The sequence below is a fragment of the Lissotriton vulgaris genome, chromosome 4_1, assembly GCF_964263255.1.
Source record: "Lissotriton vulgaris chromosome 4_1, aLisVul1.2, whole genome shotgun sequence".
NCBI lineage: Eukaryota > Metazoa > Chordata > Amphibia > Caudata > Salamandridae > Lissotriton > Lissotriton vulgaris.
This window is the reverse complement of record NC_141691.1, coordinates 2018529326-2018537313: the sequence shown is the minus strand read 5'-3', so window position 1 is coordinate 2018537313 and position 7988 is coordinate 2018529326.

The following is a 7988-nucleotide window of genomic DNA, read 5'->3' as shown; positions in this document are numbered from 1 at the left end:
GGGCGCACTGAGGAGAAATGTTTAATTTCGCCTCGTTTCTGATGTTCCCACATGTGCTGCGTTGTGTAGCACACATAGAAACAGCAAAACACCATATATGATTGACTGTGTGCAAGACGGTGTCCCTTCATGCACATAAACCATCATTTTAAAATGAGTTGCAACTTCTATGTGTGCTGCACAAATAGAAGTTACAAATCACTATTTATGATTGTTTGTGTGCCGGAAGGTTCCCCTTCCTGCACATAAACAATTATTTACCACAACGTAGGCACCCTTGCACTAGAGACTACGATACAGTGTTCCTTGCACCCTGTTGATTGGAGGGGTGAGAGCGAGGTCACCCTATGAGGCCCTGGGAGATCGAGGTGTAGACGGGTGAAGACACTGGACTGAGGCGGGATCTGAATTCAAGAACAGTCAGTGCCAAGCAAGAGGGTGAGGAGTGTGGAAGAATCAGATGGACTTGGACAAGCACTAAGTCAGGAGGCCAGTGTAGGTAGTGGAAGTGATCAAGGACGTTACGTAAAAGGACGTTTTACGCTTCTCAGTTCCCACGCATTTGTTGGTCCATCTAAGAGTGATATGCAGGGCACACAGAGACACTCAGGGCCTCATTTATGATGCCCCTTGCAGCACCAGAAAGACTCTTTTTTGACGTTCCGGTGGAGCAATGTGCCCAGCATATTTAGAATGCAATGTAAAGCCACTTTTCATGGCTTTTCAAGGCCTTGTAAATATGTGTCTCTTTCACGCAGAACACTGCATGAAAGGGGGCTCCATGCGTGTTGCTGTGGGTGTTTCTACACAATACCTATTAAATATGAAGCATTTCCAGATTTACGAGAAATCATAAACCTGGGAATGCGTCAGAATCGAACGCCATCTCAAGGGTGGCGTTAGGGAGGTGCAACAGGGAGAAATGTCTTCATTTCTCGTTTTTTTCTTTTTTTATGTGTGCTGCATTTTGCAGCACACAAATTAAAAGGAAATTACCTGAATTGATTGATTTTGTGTAGGATGGGTCACTTCCTACACAAAATCAATCAGCTTCGCAACGCAGGCACCCTTGCACCATGGTGCTGTAGTGTAGTTTCTATTTTCCCAATAGGCTCTGCGCATTGGAATAACAAACAGCAGTGTAGACGTAGGACTGAGGTCATCTAGGTCTCTACTGACTATGTTAAACTTAATTTAGGTTTGCGCCAGCTAGCTCAGAGGTCACTGGAAACTTTCTCGAATGAAGAGGGATGGATAACCTTCCCTGGCTCAGACAAGAAGGGATTCAGTTTCCGACAACCGCATAAACATGACAACTTTGCTCCCTCAGAATAAGAGTATATCTCTAGAGTCGTGTGAAAACAATAGACAATTATTTCACTCAGTCAACAGTGCATACTTAGTTTCACCAGAATGCAGAGAAATGGAAAGACGGGCGTTTTCAATAAAAAGGTGTTATTTATTGAGCAGTCTTCCTTCTCATGCAAGAGAAATGAATTGTCACAGTTGCAATACTTAAAGTAAAGTGCGTACAGTAAAAGTAGTATTATGAAATAATACTGTAAAAGCATTGATACGGTTTCTTAGCCATATGATACTTTAAAATGGATTAAATATATACATACATATATACATTGGCTAAAAGGCTCAACTGGTGCTTCTAACTAAGCCTACCCTGGTGTACCTGACCTAAGCCTAATACGTGGGAAGGGACAAGGAAGTAGCAGTGTTAAGTTAAGTTGGTTTAAGATAATTTTGCCAAGAATCTGTATCAAGAATTCTCCTAAGGGTTTAGTCAGCTCCGTACCTTGGTAATAGAATGTGGGAGGTATGGTATCTCTTTCCTCAGGACTCGATATCCCAGCAACCCGCGAGGGTAGGCTGGAAACACCGGAGCTGGATTTTCGCGGCTGGAGAAAAAGACAGCGTCTCTCTCAGTGCGTCAAACAGGAGGGGCGGCTTCCATGGGCACTCGCATCAGCTGGACTCTCGGGCAAGTAGATGGCCGCTCTGCTCCAAACCACTGTGTCTTTGCTTAAAGCAACTGTTTGTATTTTATACCTGGAAGGTGCCGGGTTTGACGTAAGGTTGGACATAAGACGTCACCAAGAACTAACAGTTCTTGCAGGACTTCAGGAGTTCTTGTTCAAATCAAGGAGGGGTTTTCCCGGGCTGCTGGAGGCTTGGTTTGTTTGAAGAACGCGGTGTGCTTTCTAGGAGTCAATGGGAGTAGCCATGCTGTGCTTTGGATTGCATGGGCTATTACTGAATATGAATCTGATTCTTATGCCGTTGTCAGGACATTATTGATTATAACCTCACAAGGGCATAAATCGGGAATATCGAATTAGGGTCCTAGATAAGAACACAACACCCACTCCAGGAATTGATGTCCATCATTACTAAAACTAAGCAATATTAAACATTCAAAGTTGCATGTGTTTTTTTCTGACCCACCCCAAAATACATATTTTGCATTTGAAATGGTATAAGGTAAATACACGGAAATGAGTATTTGTACTGTATGCTTTTCAAGCAGTGTTATCATTCAGAGAAATGCATATATATATCAGCTGAACGAATTGCAAAAATTACACATGAAATGGCTCTGAATACAGAAAAGAAGGTCGAGACCTTTCATCACATATTTATACAAATTTCTGTTATATGTGCTAGAGGCTGATGTAAAATATTGTCTCTAGTATCCTAAAAATAGAAGCTCTGTTCTCTAAGAATAGTTCTACTTTAAGCAGAGTACCATGTGCCAATTTTTTTTTTATATTTTAGAAATATGGGCAAAAATAAATTCGCTTTCAGGGGAAAAGTTCCAAATATTTTCTGTAACTTTGTTTATCAAAACTGAAGGCCGAATTCAGAGTTCAGGGAACGCTGTGTTCTCATTGTTTTTATTAAGAGTTATTCTCGTTGGATGGAGAGAACATTGTTTCAGACATACTCGCAAAAAATAGGTCTACCATATCAGGTGAAAGTTCGACCAAGTAGGAAAATGCTGTAACTGTGCAGTTTTCTGCGTGAGTGCTATCATCGATGGTTGGATTAGCAATACTTACAGAAGGCTGTACCTGTTCGGTGCTGCTTTCCTCTCTTACCTCACCGCCACATACTCGTAGTAGTGAAGTCTCAACAAATGCCGTTGTCCGAATCGGTAGCCGCTGGGGACAACACGATGCATGAGTCGTTACCGGATCTAGCAAAGTATCGATATCCATTGGTACTGCTGATTGTAGTGGGACAGATGTCCAACACGCATTCTTCTCCGCATAGCAGACATTGAAGCACAGATATGATGCAATCTTTTCAGATCGGTCTGAATGAAAGAAACCAAGTTGTACTTAGACCTCTTAGCCGGGCCAATCCGAGGACCTTAGTGATACGGTCTCAGTATCGTATTGCTAGGATCTTTTCTTCCATCGTTGCTAGAGTCTTGCCTGTGGATTGGCTTGCCATATCGGTGCAGAAGAAGCAAAAATAAAGGGGCATATTACCAACAACTAGCGATAATTTTTGTCTCTAACTTGTTTAGAGACAAAAATTATCGCCGCACATCGGCGATTTTTATCGCAGATAAACCTTGCTATTAGCAAGGTTTATCACAAATGTGATAAAAAACGGCCGTAATGCATGAATATCGCTGAAAAGTCTGCGATATTCATGCATTATCGAGCAAATGCTCTTAGCCATGTTATCCACCTCCCATTGGATAACATGGCTAAGAACTGCTCAGGGCAGGTGTTAGCTTTTGGAGATATTCGCGCTTAGCGCGAATATCTCCAAAAGTTGGTAATAGGAGATAGCGATGTTAGGGACTGTTTCCAGTCGCTAACATCTTGGCACGCCCACTTTGCATGTCTTTAGTGATAAATATCACTGACATGCAAAGCGGGGCCTAAGATGGTCGCTATCTCCTTTTAGCTGTCACTAACTGGTGTTAGCGACAGCTTGGTAATAGGGAGATAATTTTATCTCCGCTTTCTAGGCTTTTAAAGCCAAAAAAGCAGAGATAAACCCCCTTGATAATATGCCCCAAAATTCCTGCTATGAGTCCCAAGATCAAGGGTAGGCCACCAAAGACAGAATGAACAAAATTTGGAAAGATGCCCAGAACTGTTTCAAATGGTGTTAACAGTCCCGAAAAAATGGTCTTAAAGACATGTGTGATACCACTGGTATCAGACATGTTTAAGATTTGGCTTAACACTTCTACGAAATGTACGGGGCAATTTGTTGATAAAAGAGTATGTATCTCTGCTGTTGTCCTTGCAACTTGCAGTTCATACGTTTCTTTTGATGACTTTAGAGGCACAGTTGTTTGTAAAAGAATAGACTTCATTCTGCTTAAAGTATCAATTTGAATAGAAGAGATATTCAACCGAGGCCATAACGCAGCCCCCATATCTGGATTGCTGTGTGGATACAATACTTGCATACAGCAAATGGCCCTCAAAGCTACAGTTGTCAGATAGGCTTTTCCTGGCAGCATGCCACAACAGCTGTGGTCACTTATTAAAATGTAACTACCATTCGAAACTGGTCTGAAGAATGGCTCTATCTGTTTTGCAGGCATGCCATGCAGGTGACATGAAAGGTTATTTGAAGACCCTTCACAGGCTCCATGCAAAATAATTCCTTGACACAGAAGTGTACCACTTAGTGATTTTTTACAATTTTTACCACTAAGAAATACCTCTCTGTTTCCTTCACTGTAACATCTGTGTGTATAAGGTAAATCCCAGGTTGATTTGATGTATTCCTTACCCAACCTTTCATACTGGCCTGATGGTATATACTCTTGACAGTAATTAAACTGGAAAGTTGTTATCGGAATTGTAATCGTTCCATGTATTATCCATTCAATGACAGGTCTTTCTGACATTGTCAATGGTAATCTCTCGAGTTTTTCAATGCTCAGGATTGTATAATCTGCTCCTTTTTGTGCCAAACTGATTTGTTTATCAGTAAGGTTAAAGTTACCGAATAATGACGTTGTGTTGATTAAACGCCATGGTACGTAGCCTGAACGCAGATTTTGCAACGTCCATCCAAGCTGTACAATAGAACGTAACTGAGACTGACCATGTTGTAGCATTAGTAAGTCCTGCTCTATTATATCAAAGGCAGATGATACAATACTGTCCAGTGAATATATTCTGGAAGACAGAGTCGTTAACCCATTGTCCACAACAGAAAGTGATTTTTCCAAATTAATACGATCAATTTCTCGTATTTTCTCAGCAGTTTCAATTTGCATTACTTTCCATGCTTCGTTGTATGCAGCATATATACCGGCCGCTATGAAACGTTTTTGACGCTGTTTGCGTGGTCCCAATTTGAAATCACGCAAGTCAGCACCATCTTTAAGTAAAGTCAAGTGTTGCTTAATTTCAGCCAGTGTGGATTTTTGTAGCCACTCAAGGCATAGTTTCCCTACACTGTATGTTGTAACTATCCCTGGATGTTGTCTCTGGGAATATCTAGGGTCTGGTCTGGTCATTTTGAACCCCTGTGTTTTATTCAGGAATCTATCTTGACAGTTATTCGTGTCTGTTGGCCAGATCAACCACTTTTTCCAATCAGTATGCGTTCTATTTTGGTTTAAAATATTTGAAACGCCTATCTCCATATCAGTAGTGCTATCACCATCAGGCATGGGTTTTGGAATAGACGGTGTGTTCATGTCTTTTATCTTAGCAAGGCCAAGACAAGTAGTTTGTTGAATTGTGTCATTCAAGAAAATAATTTGTTCTGGGATCATGCAGGCCCTAAAAAGTGATTCTAGGCCTTGCACTTGCCAATCTTTGGAACCCCAGATTGTTTTTGTTTCAATGGTGTTTTTCCAAATATCGAAACCTAATGTAAAATTTTTTTGAATAAATCAATTTAATATTTGTCAACATTGTTTTCATTCCTGTTCTATTTGATATTTTAAAATAAAACGTTCTTGGGTCACGGTTATTAAGTCCTGAGAAGTATTGGAATTTATCAGAAAACTTTTTTGAACTGCCTTTTGGTGGTGTCGGACAGTGTTCCCACTGGCTAAAAGATAAAACATTTCTAGGCTGAGCACTTTTTGCAAATAGTGATCACCATAATGGTTGTAGCAGTAAAGCTCCTCATAATTTGACGAACCCTGCAAGTAATCTTGTTCTGTAAATTTCGCTGACATTACTAAATCTGACATCATGTTATTAATGTTTTCAAAGTCCCAGTCATCAGAGAAGGTACTAGGGGTTACAAAGTCACTTAATGAAATCTTGAGCTGGTGGGGATACTTTAAAAGCTCGACCGGGCCCAAAATGTCATAATCAGTTCTGTCCCATGCTACCCCACCGGGTATTGGAATGGCTGTGATGTTCACTGATGACAGTTCTCTTTTCTCAATGTGAGAAGATGTGTGTGGCTTTAGGACCAAGTTGATGTTCTGACTTGCTGTGTCCATTGTACTATATTTTCCTTCAATGAATCTTCCCAAACATATCACCATCATGGTGATATATTTGGGAAGATTCATTGAAGGAAAATATAGTACAAAGCAGGAGGAAAAGTACACCTAACACAATCCAAAATTCAATCCATGGTGAAATTAGGTAAGTCTTTTTCAGTTGGTGGAAAAGTTCAATTACTTTGTTTTTAAAACTCTGTGTTGGAGGCGTTTCTTAATGTTCGCTTGGGTCTTCAGAGAAATTGTCGAAATTGATGAATTAGCCTGATGCAGTTCTGTCAATTGTTGGAATTGCTTCCGGATTTTCATTTGCTTTTGCATTTTTCTTTGTTTCATTAGAATAGTCTGAAGCTACATCAATGTAGATTGGTGTTTCTTGACAAACTGTTATTATTTGGGTTTCAAGAGGCACAAGTTTCATGGCATTTTTGCATAGTCCTTTTTTATTCATCGCAGATTTTTCAATTTTGATAAGTCTCGCAGCATGAGCCTCTTGGTTGTAGCAAACTTTGGTATTCTGCTATTTCTTGGGAGTTCACTGGGCCTACTACTTATTATTGGCCACATGATTGTGGTTTTACCAGGTCGATGGATACAACTCGGTTCTCCTTTTTACCAGCAAGGGGCGGTAGTACTACTGATCTTGTACCGTTGATAGCTAAGAGAGGTACTGCTTTTCTGTAAGAAGGCCCAAATTCCTTCTTTACCGCGATCTTTTCTCTGACCAGATCCCCAGTTTTCGGAATCCAGACAGGTCTTGCTGGGACAGGTGGTTTTTCTTCAGTGGATGTCGTCTGTTGTTTCAACTTTATGTTACTCAGGTTTTTTCTTTTTTCATTTAGATCCTGTAAAACAGCCAAGTGATCTTTGATATCAAAGCTTTTTTCTTCTACCACTGAACTATGACTATCTAAGTCCTGAATAAGCATTCTAGTTCCGAACAATAGTTCGTATGGAGTGAGACCTTTTAGAGAGGTTCTTGGCAGATTATTAAGACTACGTTGGACACTTGTTAAATGTTTGACCCACCCATCACCTGAACCTAATACCCTCGCCGTTATAGATTGCTTTATGTCACGGTTTTTTCTTTCCACAACCGCATTTCCTTCAGGATGGAAGGGACTAGAATACCGCAATGCGATGCCCATACAGTTCATGGCCTCTTTGTAAGCTCGAGAGCTAAACGCGGAACCCTGATCAGAATGTAGCATGCCAATTGCGTATGTGTCGATAAAGACTCACAAATCTTTTATAACAGTTCTGGCGTCAGCCAAGTGTGGTGGTCTACATTTTAAGTGAATTCTGTCTTAATTATTATGGGGACACATTTCTCCTACTGGATTTCTGCGTTAAAGATAGTCTGAATCTTTCTAGTAATGGTATCTGGGCTACAGGCTAGACCGGTTCACAACTGCGATCTCTGTTGCAGTTCTCGCAATTTTTTGCAAAATAGTAGATATCTACGCTCATTCCCGGCCAGCAATATTCTGATTGTAGGTCCATCAAAGATTTCAGGATTTCTTGGTGC